Source organism: Saimiri boliviensis, chromosome X, assembly GCF_048565385.1.
Source record: "Saimiri boliviensis isolate mSaiBol1 chromosome X, mSaiBol1.pri, whole genome shotgun sequence".
NCBI classification, from domain to species: domain Eukaryota; kingdom Metazoa; phylum Chordata; class Mammalia; order Primates; family Cebidae; genus Saimiri; species Saimiri boliviensis.
This window is the reverse complement of record NC_133470.1, coordinates 5108683-5123352: the sequence shown is the minus strand read 5'-3', so window position 1 is coordinate 5123352 and position 14670 is coordinate 5108683. Positions and strand designations below refer to the sequence as shown.

The 14670-nt window shown below is 38.5% G+C and overlaps 1 long non-coding RNA gene across 2 annotated transcripts in view; it reads right to left on the bottom strand.

Moving 5' to 3' along the window:
* The window catches only part of LOC141582832 (uncharacterized), a 410126-nt gene that overhangs the window by 31126 nt on the left and 364330 nt on the right, over positions 1 to 14670 (bottom strand). The gene's annotated exons all lie outside the window — the stretch shown is intronic.

Below are 14670 nucleotides of genomic sequence, written 5' to 3'. Positions count from 1 at the left end.
GCTGCTCTCTTCATCCCTCTTGTTCCAAAATGCATGCACTGTCAGTCACCTGCAGCAACATCCTCATTTCAGGCTCTGCTCCCAGACAGTCTGACCTATGATTGTTTTTGAAAATATCATAGACTTAAGGGCAAGTGATCATTACTTTATGATATGCATCTATCCAAACCTTTAGTTTTGTATAATGTTTTGAAAGATTACTGCCAACAATGTGGCAAGTGAAATTATTATTTGATAGGTATTTTACTTAACCCCCTAGTTTTCTTTTTCTTCTTATTGTAAAATAACAAGAAGAACATCTAACTAATGGGTTTATTGGGACAGTTAAATAATTTAGCATAAGGAGAAAGGGCTGCTGTGCTTGTACTAGGTACAAATAAATTAGGATTAGTTTTTCTTCAATTACTGGATAGGTTATGAATAAATGTAGCAGAACATTGACTGGAATAATCACTTGAGAAATTTTGATACTTTCTAGTAATATCTGGTGAATTTTCTAATTCAAGATTTTATGTAGAAAAGAAGTAGGTTCAAGTGAAAATGTATAAACTATGAAACGTTCCCCAAATGGACTTGACTATACAATTAACTGACACATTCTTGACCGTGGTATTTTGGTATTAATTTCAAAACCTTCTACAGTAATGTTTGGAAATGCTTAATGTTAATGACTCAGCATCTCCATGAATTTCATCCTTAACAGGAGGTGAATGCCCATTGGAGACTATTATAACACAGTTGACCCTTGAACAACATGGGTATGATCTGCATAGGTCTACTTATACAGGGATTTTTCTCATGACGCTGCCACTCCTGGTGGTGCAGGATTTTTCTCGGCCTCTTTGTAGGACTTGCAGACAGGGTGCCCCATCTACTCAGCTCACCACGCTCAACCCCTTGCAGGAGGGAGCACATGAGTGAGTGAGTGCAGAATCCAGCCAGCCACTCTGCGCACTGACACAGGAGCAAGCTCCGTGCAGGGCCCGTGGCCAGACCAGGTATATAACCTTGAGGGGAACATGGCAGCACCCAGATAAGGGTGCCCACTACTCCTAAGACCCAGATGGAGTGTTACAGTGCTCTCTTAGTTCTGTCATTTGTGGACTGCAGTGTTAGCAGCTCAGTTGGCCCCTGGCAGTGGTGCCCTCAGGGTCAGTGTGACAGCCTTTCTGGGTTCCCACAGTCAATAGGTCCTGAGCTGTTGTCTGGTGTCCAAGAAGAATGAGGTTGTACAGGCAGTTGAAGGATGGTGAAGGCAGAGAATTTTACTGAGCTATGAAAACGGCTCTCAGCAGGGAGGGGAGCTAAAGAGTGGGTAGGAAGGAAAGGTCATCTTTCCCGAAGTCAGACCTTCTCCTCCTCTACTGACTGAGTCTGGGAGTCAAAAGTTATAAATGGATTTGACTGCACAGTAGGTAAGTGCCTACTCCCATATTGGTCAAGTTTATTTTATTCATTTACAAGCATTGGTATTTTTATGTTTTAGTTTTTACCCCTTAGAAAAATTTTTACTATTTTTTTTATATAGACATTTGACTATTACAATAAAAACAATGTCCCAGAGATAACTTTAGTACAAAAAGCTGATAGTGCTCCTTTCTACTAATCCACAAAAGCAAAATAAAAATCACTTTAAAAGATTGCAAGAAAAGTATCTTCCCTTTCTCCATCCTCCTCTACCTTCCCCAGACTCTGGTAACCACCATCTACTTTCTACTTCTAGAAGTTCAACTTTTTAAGATTCCACATGTAAGTGAGGTCATGTGGTATTTGTTAAGTTGAATAGTATTCCATTGTGTATATGTACTACATTTTAAAATCCACTCATCTGTTGATGAACACTTAGGTTGTTTCCACATCTTGGCTATCAGGAATAATGCTGCAATAAACATGGGAGGGCAGACATCCCTTTAGCATGATTTCCTTTGGTAGATACCCAGTAGTGGGATTGCTGGAGCCTATGGTAACAGATAAGCCGAATAAGTTCTGGTGTTCTATTGCACAGCAAGCTAACTAAGGTTAATGATGATGTATTATATATTCAAAATACATAAAAGAGGATTTTAAATGTTCTTACCATGAATAAATTATAAATATTTGAGGTTATGGGCATGCTAATTACTCTAATTTGGTCATTCCACAATGTGTATAAGTATTAAAATATGACTTAGTACCATAAGTATACACAATTATTAATTGTCAATTAAAAATAAAACACAGCTTAAAAAATAACTGCAAGAAAACCTTACAAACTATTTGAAAAGCGAAATAATTTGCATATTTGCATTTCTCTCTCTCCTTTTTTTAAATGCAGACATCTATGATGGTGAATCACTTCTTTTACTTACAGAAGAGAGAAGCATTAGCTTGTACTTTTGGAAATAACCCATAAAGATTTCAGGAAGAAATCAGATTTAGAAAATATCTCCAACACTTTAAGAATCAACTTCGTGATTCAAGTGGTGGCTTCTCTTTTAAGGTTTTTTTTTTTGTTTGTTTGTTTGTTTTTAAGTTGCTTATCACTATGCCAAGATAAGCATAATTGATTTTTCCAAGAGAAGATTCTGACTTTCTACCCCCAAGACAATTTGAAATGTGCTATGTCAGAAATTTAGGGCAAAACTTCATTGTCTTTGACAGAACTTCAAATTGTTTCCTTTATCACAACGGCTCATCACCTGCTTTTGTGTTATGACAGTTGAAGTGTTTTACTATCAGATTGTTCTGCTTAAATTCCTCTTCTAGCCTAAAATTTCCTAAACACAAAATTAATGTAGCATAATATTATGCTTCATTGAACCCATTGTATGTTTATTTTTCTGAATCAGGTAAAAGAAAAACAGTGAAGAAATGAACTTTACTGATTATACTTTTTTATTAGAGAATCAGACTTAAATGCTCACATATTTTTAAAAGGGGTCTTTCTTACAGATGTCTTCAATGTATTTCATCTGAATAGCTAAAGGAACATTAATGTTTCAGAATATCTTCTGATTTACTGCTTAATAATATTTAATATGATCCTTGATGCTGAATATGTGTTTTAAAATGTCTATTACAGGAATTAAGAAAACAGCAATGCACGAGGTGCTGAGTCATTAATGGCATAGCTAGAGAATGTTACTTAATTTTTCTGGAATCATTTTTACTTGCAAGTTTTGGGCAGTGATTTCTGAGGTTTCTGATGGATCTAAATTGTAAAAGTTGATGAGTCCCATTTCTGCAAAATGCCAGAGTCTCAATTGGTTATAAAATGTAAGTCATTTGGATTATGGGTCAAAGTAAGGGTGACTTCAGGTGTTAGGCTAGTTCCTAATGGAAGTTTAAATAAGATATATGTTCATCTGCATAGCACCCAAATCTGAGGTAAATTCTGATTTGGGGCTGTTGGAATAATCAAAGAAAGAATGTCCAAGCATGTGGTGGGGATGGCTCTACTCTGTTGAGGGGTGGCAGGGGCTGCAGTTTTTATTATTGGTGATGTAGTGATGGAAAGAAAAACTCAGGAAAGGGAAACAATGATTGAAGGCAGCCCACAACATCTCAGGCTGGTGCCAAGGAGTCTGCAGGATGCAGACAATTTGTCTTCTATCCCAAGGGGCTAATGGATGTCTTACATTTGCAAAAGAACTTTCAGGAAAACTTAAGTATTGAGTTTCTGATTGGTCCAACTGGCTCAGATTGGGTTAGAGTCCACCCTAATATTTTTGTTTTGCTTTGACTTTTGGAACACATTAAGAAATTGATTAAAACAAGTACATGGGATGGTTTCAGTGTTCACTTTTCAATATTTTAATAATTCTATATTATAAATAGAAAAATAAATCAAATTAATGACAGAAGATTTTTTCCCTTGTGATACCCAATTGACCATGCTCAAATTTGCTCATAATTCCAAATAAAAGCATTCTTAATATATGAAGAAAAATAACTACCCCCAAATGGAGACAGCTGTCTAGACCCGAACATGTTAACTTATATTGACCTGCATTTCAGACGCCAGTGTGGACAGTTGTTATTGTTCCTGGTGAAAGATGAGGGCCCCTCTTCCCTGCCCAGCATGGAGAGGAATCAACAGGCTGGCAACACAGGTTTATAGAAATTTTGTGAACCTCTAATCTCAGCCCTTAGACACTTTCTATAGGAGCGTTGATCCCAGGCTGGGGGTGCGCAGTCAGCAGAACAGCAACAGCACTTCCTTGACCAGCAGGCACAGAACAGGTGGGCCCCTCTGCAGCATCTCCTTCCTGGCCTCCTGGGGCAACAGGCAGTAGCAGCAACTGGACTGAGATACTGCTTTCAGGCAATCTAAAGTTTAAAAAGCCTTTTCCCAGGAATACTGCTTCTCATTTTTATTATGAAAATGGTGATTATCATAACTGTTGTGGCATCCATAATTTCAAAGCATTTTTGGCATTCAATTTGAGTGCACAGTTAAAATTCATCTCAATAAGTGTTGCCAATATGTAGTTATGAAAAATGGGAGGGGGGAAATGGACGTTGTAGTTGGAAAAAAAATAGTCCTTTGTCTTCTCTAAATCATTGATGATAAGAAGGCAAGCAGAAAGTCTGTGGTCGTAAATCTCCAGGCCAGAGATGGGAGGAAGCTCAGACCCCTCAGAAATTATTAAAATGTATTTTCTGGAATGCTACCCTAACTTATAAAAGATAACAGAGGTTTTAGAATATGAGTAGAATGATTTTCTTCTACAAGGCCATGGTCATAAGATGGAGATTGTGTGTGTGTGTGTGTGTGTGTGTGTGTGTGTGTGTGTGCAGGTGCAAACATATGTGTATGTTGAGGATGATGGTGTTACAGAGTCTGTCTGAGCTTCCACAGGTCCTAAACAAGAAGCCAGAAAAAGCAAGAGCAATTGTGACATTGGACAAAGAAGTGTGCAAATGGTAGGAGAATCAACAGGAAATTTAAAGATTTATCCAATAAAATCAGTCATTACTTCTTTGTTAAAAATACTATCTTTTCCCTCTAGACTTTTTGATCATCCTTGAGATTTTAGAGAAAGAATAAAAATATTGATTATTTTTAGGTTCTTTGTATGCATGATCAAAAAGAAAATGTTTTCTTCCATAAAATGTTTAACACACGCATTAACAATTTAAATCCATTTATAGGCTACGCTTCATTCAGAAATTAATTGAGAAGAAAGAGATATCAAAAGGGAATGCTCTATGAGCTCTGATAGACTCTACATGTACAAATGACTTTTTTACCTTGTTGGAAGCCTACACAGCTCTAAATTAAGTGTCTCTGGCATTTATTTCACTGTATAAATTGAGCTCCAAAAACCCCCATTTCATTTATATCATTGAAGACTGACTAACTCCTTGAGGGAGTAAAACATGTTATACTTCTAAGATAACACAAAACAATGGGGATTGCAGCACTGCAATGGTGGCTTACACATTATGTTGGAAAAATAAATATTTATCTGGCCAAGAAACACATGAAAAAAAGCTCATCATCACCGGTCATTAGAGAAATGCAAATCTAAACCACATTGAGATACCATGTTACGCCAGTTAGAATGGCAATCATTAAAAAACCAGGAGACAACAGATGCTGGAGAGGATGTGGAGAAATAGGAACACTTCTAAACTGTTGGTGGTAGTGTTAATTAGTTCAACCATTGTGGAAGACAGTGTGGCAATTCCTCAAAGATCTACAAGTAGAAATACCATTTGACCCAGCAATCCCATTAGTGGGTATACACCCAAAGGATTGTAAAGCATTTAATTATAAAGACACATGCACATGCATGCTTACTGCCACACTGTTTAAAATAGCAAAGACTTGGAACCAACCCACGTGCCCATCAATAATAGACTGGATAAAGAAAATGTGGCACATATACACCATGGAATACTATACAGCCATAGAAAGGATGAGTTCATGTCCTTTGCTGGGACATGGATAAAATTGGGAAACCATCTTTCTTAGCAAACTGACGCAAGAACAGAAAACCAAACACCGCATGTTCTCATTCATAAGTGGGTGTTGAACAATGAGAACACATGGACACAGGGAAGGGAACATCACACACAGGGGCCTGTCGGGGGGTGGGGGGATAGTGGAGGGATAACAGGGGGTGAGGGGATTGGGGAGGGATAACATTAGGAGAAATATCTAATGTAGATGATTGGGGATGGATGCAGCAAACCACCATGGCATGTGTATACCTATGTAACAAACCTGCACGATTTGCACATGTACCCCAGAACTTAAAGTATAATAAGAAAAAAAAGTGCTATCTTGCTTAATATTAGCATTATAAATAATACTTCTGCATCAGACAATATATTGATTGTGTGCGTGTGTGTGTGTAGAATGTATTTTATTACTGGGTTCATATGTGTTTTCCTTTACTTCTTGGTTTCTTTGTTTTGTTTCTGGCATGTGCCTCTAGATAAGATTGGTTTCTTTATACGTCAAAATCCTTCCATGTCTTTTCGTTATATGCTCAGGGATAAGGGATTATTTTTTAAAGTAAACAAAAACTCTCCCTCCTGGAGACCACTGTTTTCTACTCCAATCAGAACTGCTTGGCAGTGATTTAGCATCCTAGAATTTACCTCCACTACTTTTCTATGTTTAAGTTTTCTTAGATTATGGGGCTTCCTTTTTCCCAGTGTACTCATTTTACTGAAGCATATATTTAGAAAGGATTAATGGAAAGTGTTTTAGCTTCCTATCATTGCATAACAAGCAACCTGCACATTTTAGCTGCCTAAAACAACATGCATGTATCTCACACAGCTTCTGAGGGCTGGGAATACGGAAGTGGCCTAGCTGGGTAGTTGTGGCACAGGGTGTCTGACGGGTTTGCACTGAAGCTGGTGGCTAGGGCTGCAGTTATTTGAAGGACTGACTGGGGATAGAGGATCTATTTCTGAGAGGGCTCACTCATGGGTAAGAAAACTGGAGACCTCAGTCCCTGACTGGCTGGCAGCAGAAGGCTTTAGTTCTTCACTATGAGGGCCCTCCACATGGCTACTTCATGTCCTGGCATCTGGCGCCCCTCTAAGCAAGGGCTCCAAGACGAAAAAAAATTCTAAGATGGAAGATGCAGTTCCTCTCCATGACCTATATTCAGAATTCACACACCATCATCTCTGCCTTAATTCATTAGGAGTAGCTAAGTCCATCCCATACTCAAGGTGAAGGGTCTACTTTTTGAAGAATGAAGTATCGGTGAGGTTGGGTATAGTGGCTCATGCTTGTAATCCCAGTGCTTTGAGAGGCTGAAATGGGAGGATAGCTTGAAGCCATGAATTTGAGACCAGCCTTGGCAACACAGCGAAACCCTGTAGTCCCAGCTACTCAGGAGGCTTAGAGAGGAGGCTCACTAGAGCCCAGTAGTTTGAGGCTGCAGTGAGCTAGAGTGCAGCACTGCGCTCTAGCCTGGGCAATAGACTGAGACCTTGTTTCCACTTAAAAAAAAAATAGAAGTATCAGTGAGTTTGTGAACATAATTTTAAAGTCACCACAGAATTTATTATTTTCCCCTTGTCCTTAATAAGGAGCTTCAGTGAGTATGACATTATAATTCAAATATCATTTTTCATTCAGAACATTGTAGGTATTAATCCATTTTGTTTCGTGACATAGTCTTGCCTATGAAGAGCTCAGCTTTTGTTTTCTGTTGTAAGAAGCAAGAATTTTTGTTTTCTTCTTGTCTGAATTTAAAACGTACATACACACACACAAAAATACACACACATACACACAACATACACACATATAAAATTCTATATATATCTTTTATGTGTATATACATATATACACATATATAGACAATTCACATTATTCATAGTAGTCATGTTCTATTGTACACTCTATATATCGCATATATATCATATATATGAGAGAAAGAGAGAGAGAGAGAAAGAGAGAGAGAGAGAGAGAGAGAGGCAATTCTCATTATTCACAGTCGTCATGTTCTATTAAAGTCTCTGTAAACACTGAATTTGCAAATGCTAAACTGCACCTGCAAGGGAAAATGCAGGGTTAGGTTCCCACCAGTCTCTGGTTACAATATGTTCATCAACCAATCAATGCATAATTTTGTTTTATGTGTAGTTCTGTATAAAGACATCTTAGTTAATATATATTGCTGATCCAGTAAGATTGAACTCATGGCCAACAGCACTATAACTCATGCCTCAACGAAGCCCATAGAAAGCTTGTAATTTTTCGGTAGGAACATCACTGCCTTCTGGCGCTTAGAAACCCTAGACAGCACTTCAGCAATACACTTGAGAGTGAAATCATTGAAATTAAGGGCAAAAATTTGAAAATGTGGCAGAAAACATACTGCAAAAAAAAGAGTCTTAAAGCTGAAACAAGGCAGAGGATCACCCTGTTCAACCTCAACTGGGAATGTGTGTGCTGGTGGCTCAAATTTTACCACAATGTGCACATGTATACAAATGACCTTGAAAGTACTCCAAGGATTGATTTTGGCGTTTACTGACAAATAGATGAATTTGCAAATAAGAAAGTCATGAATAATGAAGACAAATGTATGCTTTCTTTATTCTTAGTGTTCTGAAATTTTGCAACAATGCACCTAAGTTAACTGTTTTAGTCCTTGTGCTCAACACTAAATGGGTTTTCAGGTTGGAGATGTATCTCTGCAGTTCTCAGACGATTCTCTGCATCATTTCTCTGCTATTTTCACCTGTCTATCTTCTCTGATCATTCTTTTGGGAGCATATACTCATCACGTTTTAGTCAGTTAAGAGACAGTAGTGATAAAGGGAAGAGGAAAATGTTTATGAAAGATTTAGAATCAGGAGGAAATGGCAAAGATTCTACATGAAGGACATGGTAATAGGAGATTTTTAAATCAAGAAATAACTAATCACCATATAATTTATTAAATATAACTTTTGGATTTGGAAGCAACCTAAGTGTCTATCCACAGATGAATGGATAAAAAAAAATGTAGTACTTATATGCAATGGAATATTACTCAGCCATATAAGGAATGAGATGCTGTCACTTGTAATAACATGGATGGAGCTGGAGGTCATTATGTTAAGTGAAACAAGCTAGGCACAGAAAGACAAACAGTATGTTCTCACTTCTTTCCGGGATTTGAAAATCAAAACAATTAAACTCATGAAGACAGAGAGTAGAACGATAACAATGAGAATCTGGAAAGGGTAGTGGAAGTGTTGGGGACTTTTAATGAGCACAAAAAAATTTAAAAATGAATAAAACCTAGTATTTGATAGTACAACAGAGGGACTATAGTCAATAATAATTTAATTGTACATTTTAAAATAAATAAGAGTATAATCGGATTGTTTCTAACACAAAGGATAAATGCTTGATGGGATGAATGCTCCATTCTCCATGATATGATTATTATGCATTGCATGCCTGTATCAAAACATTTCATATACCCCATAAATGTATACACCTACTATGTACCCATAAAAATTAAAAAATAGTTAAAAAACAAACTTTTGTTGCTTAACCTGTGCCAGGCAAGGGGCCAACTGCATATATGAATGCAGTAACTCATCTGTCGTTTACGGTTCCATTTTACAGGTGAGAAAAGTCAGGCTGAGAGACTGTCAGGGATTTGCCCAGTATCAGAAAACTAGCCAGTGACAGAGTTGGAATCTAGATCTCCCTGACTCCATAGAGCACATACTAAACTTACTCCTTATAAATCTCCATGGGTCAGCAATACGTAATCCCTACAAGAGTGCTGCAGAAACACTGTGGTTTGTTTCTTAACTTAGGGAATCTTGGAAAATTCCCTTAAGGGCTAATGTTCAGTAAGTGCTATAATTGTTAAAGATAGTTGTGGGGGTCTGTCATGTGTTCTTGGCATTTACCATTTCTATGCAATCCTGAACCACCTCTATCCATCACATAGGGCAGGCCACAATATCGGATAATGGAGGTCTCCAGAGAGTGATCATCAACCAATCATGAAGAGAAGGTGGAAGATTAATATCTCAATTACCTCCCAGGAGTAGGCTAATTCTGAGGCATATGCATGCTACATACTCTCAGAATTCTTTAGAGGGACTGAGCCCCAACTGCCCAGAGAGATAATTTACTCAATAACTCACCCTCCAGGGGTCTCTTTTTTTATTGCATTTTAGGTTTTGGGTTACATGTGAAGAACATGCAAGATTGTTGCATAGGTACACACATGGCAGTGTGGTTTGCTGCCTTCCGTCCCCTCACCTGTATCTGTCATTTCTCCCCATGCTATCTCTTCCCACCTCCCCACCCCCCCGCCCCTCCCCCATTTCCCCCCAACGGACCCCAGTGTGTAGTGCTCCCCTCCCTGTGTCCATGTGTTCTCATTGTTCAACACCCGCCTATGAGTGAGAATATGCAGTGTTTGATTTTCTGCTCTTGTGTCAGTTTGCTGAGAATGATGGTTTCCAGGTTCATCCATGTCCCTACAAAGGACGTGAACCCATCGTTTTTGATGGCTGCGTAATATTCCATGGTGTATATGTACCACATTTTCCCTATCCAGTCTATCATCGTTGGGCATTTGGGTTGGTTCCAGGTCTTTGCTACTGTAAACAGTGCTGCAATGGACATTCGTGTGCATGTGTCCTTATAGTAGAATGATTTATAATCCTTTGGATATATACCCAGTAATGGGATTGCTGGGTCAAATGGGATTTCTATTTTTAGGTCCTTGAGGAATCGCCACACTGTCTTCCACAATGGTTGAATTAATTTACATTCCCACCAACAGTGTAAAAGTGTTCCTATTTCTCCACATCCTCTCCAGCATCTGTTGTTTCCCGATTTTTTAATGATCGCCATTCTAACTGGTGTGAGATGGTATCTCAATGTGGTTTTGATTTGCATTTCTCTGATGACCAGTGATGATGAGCATTTTTTCATATGTTTGTTAGCCTCCTGTATGTCTTCTTTTGTAAAGTATCTGTTCATATCCTTCGCCCATTTTTGAATGGGCTTGTTTTTTTTTTTTTTTTTTTTTTTTTCTTGTAGATCTGTTTTAGTTCTTTGTAAATTCTGGATATCAGCCCCTTGTCAGATGGGTAGACTGCAAAAATTTTTTCCCATTCTGTTGGTTGCCGATTCACTCTACTGACTGTTTCTTTTGCCATGCAGAAGCTGTGGAGTTTGATTAGGTCCCATTTGTCTATTTTGGCTTTTGTTGCCATTGCTTTTGGCATTTTGGTCATGAAGTCCTTGCCTATGCCTATGTCCTGGGGTCTCTTTTTTGACTCATGCCACTTTCACCTACCAGTCTTAAAAGATCGCCTCTCAGATAAGTTACTTGTACTATAATTCCTGCCTTGGGTTCTTCTGTTGGAATCAAACTCTATTGGTCTTACTCTTGAGATTCCACAGTAGATAACTGTAGACAATATGTTCCATGAGGGCACGAACCATCACTATCTTGTTCCTGGTTGTGCTGCTTCTGCCTGGTTCAGAAACTGGCTGGTTATGTCTCAGGAATTATTTGTGATATTGCACACTTACGACACAAAGAAATAATAAATGCTTGAGACGATGGATATGCTTCTTACCCTGATCTGATCACTGTATGTTATATGTATAGAAACATCACTATGTACCCCATGAACATATACAATGATTGTTTCCCCATTAAAAATAAAATTACAAATAAAAAATAGATGAATGAATCATTTGCAAATAGTAAAAATGTCTGACTTTCCCTTTCTTTTCCTTTCCATACCTCTCCTTTGTGTATGTGAAATTTGAGAGGTCAAACAGTATCTACTGTACAGAAGCGCACTGACTACTTCACTGAATATTCAAACATAGCAGAAACAAAATTCTGAAAGCTCAAGTGTGTTGAATTTGCAATATCATGACTCTCATGAAAGAGAAAAGCATTTATGGGCTCTAAGCAGGCAAACAAAAGAAGCTAAGTCATCTATTTATATCAGGAGCCCAAGTGATCAGGAAGATTGGGTCTGTATTTCTTATTAATATAAATAAGTGTTTGACCAGAAGGCTGAAATAAAGTAATCTTGCTAGAATACATGATAGTCGGTTATGGTGAATCCACATTTTTCCAGGACCCCCTTGGCTTTCTTTATACCACCACTGTTACTCTCTGACTGCTCCTTCTGTTTTGTTTTGTTTTGTTTTTTGAGACAGAGTCTCGCTCTGTCACACCCAGACTGGAGTCCAGTGATGCAATCTCAGCTCACTGCAACATCCATCTCCCAGGTTCAAGCAATTCTCCTGTCTCAGCCTCCTGATAGCTGGGACAACAGGTGTGCACCACGATGTCCAGCTAATTTTTGTATTTTCAGTAGAGACAGCATTTCACTATGTTGGCGAGGCTGGTCTCACACTCTCAACCTCAGGTGATCCACCCACCTCAGCCTCCCAAAGTGCTGGGATTACAGCCATGAAGCCATCGTGCCCGGCCTTTATTTATTTATTTATTTATTTGGACAGAATCTCACTCTACTGCCAGGCTGGAGTGCAGTGGCACGATCTCGGCTCACTGCAATCTCCACCTCCTGGGTTCAAGCGATTCTCTTGCCTCAGCCTCCCTAGCTGGGATTACAAGTGTGTGCCACCATGCATGGCTAATTTTTGTATTTTCAGTAGAGATAGGGTTTACCATGTTGGCCAGGATGGTCTCTATTTCTTGACCTCATGTTCTGCCTGCCTCGGCCTCCCAAAGTGCTGGGATTACAGGCGTGAGCCATTGTGCCCAGATGAATTTTTCCATTTTTTAGTAGAGACAGGGTTTTGTCATGTTGGCCACATTCTTGAAGTCCTGACCTCAGGTGATCTGCCCATCTTGGCCTCCCAAAGCTCTGGGATTACAGGCCTGAGCCACTGTGCCCGGCCTCCTTGTTTCCATTAATAGGCTTATTTTCTCCTCCCCAGGCTTTAAAAGTGAATGCCCCTAAAATGATTTTCTTGTCATCCTGCACAATTTATAGATAAACTCGCAGAAACCTTTTTCCTCTTCCTATACTGTTGACTTGTACATATAAATATGAATTTCCAGAACTTTATTCTAATTTCCCATTCCACAGTTCAATTTATCAAACTAGATCTCCACTGAAACACTTAATAGACCCCTCAAGTTTATTCTATCTCAAATCTGATTCATCTCCCTCCATTCACTTCATCAGAGATGCTATCTCTCTTCCATTCCCTTCTTTGGCCAAGCTAAGGAAAAGTAGGCAATCCTTTATTCCTCTGATAAATCTCTGGCTTACCCTGGGTTTATATCTCATTATACTACAAATCCAATTAGTCACCAAGTCCTGTTAACTGACCTTCTAAATATGTACATACATGTGCATTTTCAATGACTCTTGCAGTCATATATACAGGGGTCTTGCCATGACCTCTTTTCTGTTCTCCCACATGAACACTGGTCTTCCACCTCTTTCAATATTCATCCTTTACAATGTTAATAGAATAAACATTCCATGCAGATACAACTGTGCTACTCTCTCGTTTACAATTCTCCAGTGGTTGCCCACTGTCAGTAAAGATAAAGTTTGCATAGGGCCTATGTCTTTCATAAACTGGCCTATCAAAGTAAGTACTTACCTTGCCTGCTGTATACTACCCATGTGCTGTATGCAATAAAAATGCTTAGTTCTAAGTCTCCAGAGCTAGACAGATTCTCAAAGGTAGTGTAGATTTGCCTTCCACTGTGTGAAACCCATTTCCCTGGCCAACTTCTTATATTTAAGTTTTGGCTCGAAAGCCATTTCTTACACAAAGCTTGTTGTGACTATGTGTCCCTGTAAGTTTTCTCTTTTCCTTAAACACACATGTACTAAGTAATGATCATTTTGGATTTTATTTATTATGTATCATTCTGTTAAAGACTACATTATATAATATCTGTCATTTTTTTGTATTTTTTTATTTGTATGTGCCAAGCACAATGCTGTTTTCTCAGGGAGAAAAAGGGGATGTTGAATTGACATATCGTCTAGGTTTTTTTCTCACCTTGAACTAACATCAGGCCTTTCCCCATCAACAAGAGAGTATGTTACTGATAATGAAAGTATCCTTAATTTCTAAAATTATTTATGTTGATTAAATCTACTGCTTTCAAGCTGCACTTTCTATTTCACTTCAGTTCAAAACACTAATAAAAATAAACAGATTGTTTGGAGGATTTAATATGACATCTGAAGGCCCTCTGTTTCCAAACATTACATTTGGAAACCTCAGTTTAATTTGCGTCTGAACTTAGCACATGAGTCACTGCGGTGAAGTAACCAATACCAGGGACCCAGGAGTTCAAATGGAGCTGGGTTTTCAAGACATCATTAATCATGAGAAATGGCCAAAATATTTTTTGAGAGTCACACATAAAATGGACTTAAAATGATTCAAATATATCCACTATTTCTGAGCTTCCGTTTGAAAAGAAAAACACATGCATGTGTTTTTCACCCATTTTCCCAATGACTTCTCATCTTGAGGTCATGGGTGGATGATAATGTTCTACCATTATGGGTACAAGGGTTGTGGTGCCTGGGAACTTACTGCAAGTAGAAATGAAAACTATGAGCATCTACTTGAAGAATGCATTTGTCATGAAAGTGGGATTCTGACACAGTTTGCTTTTACTTCCTCTGGCTTCCCATTATATAGTGGAAGGAGCAGAGAGCCTTAGT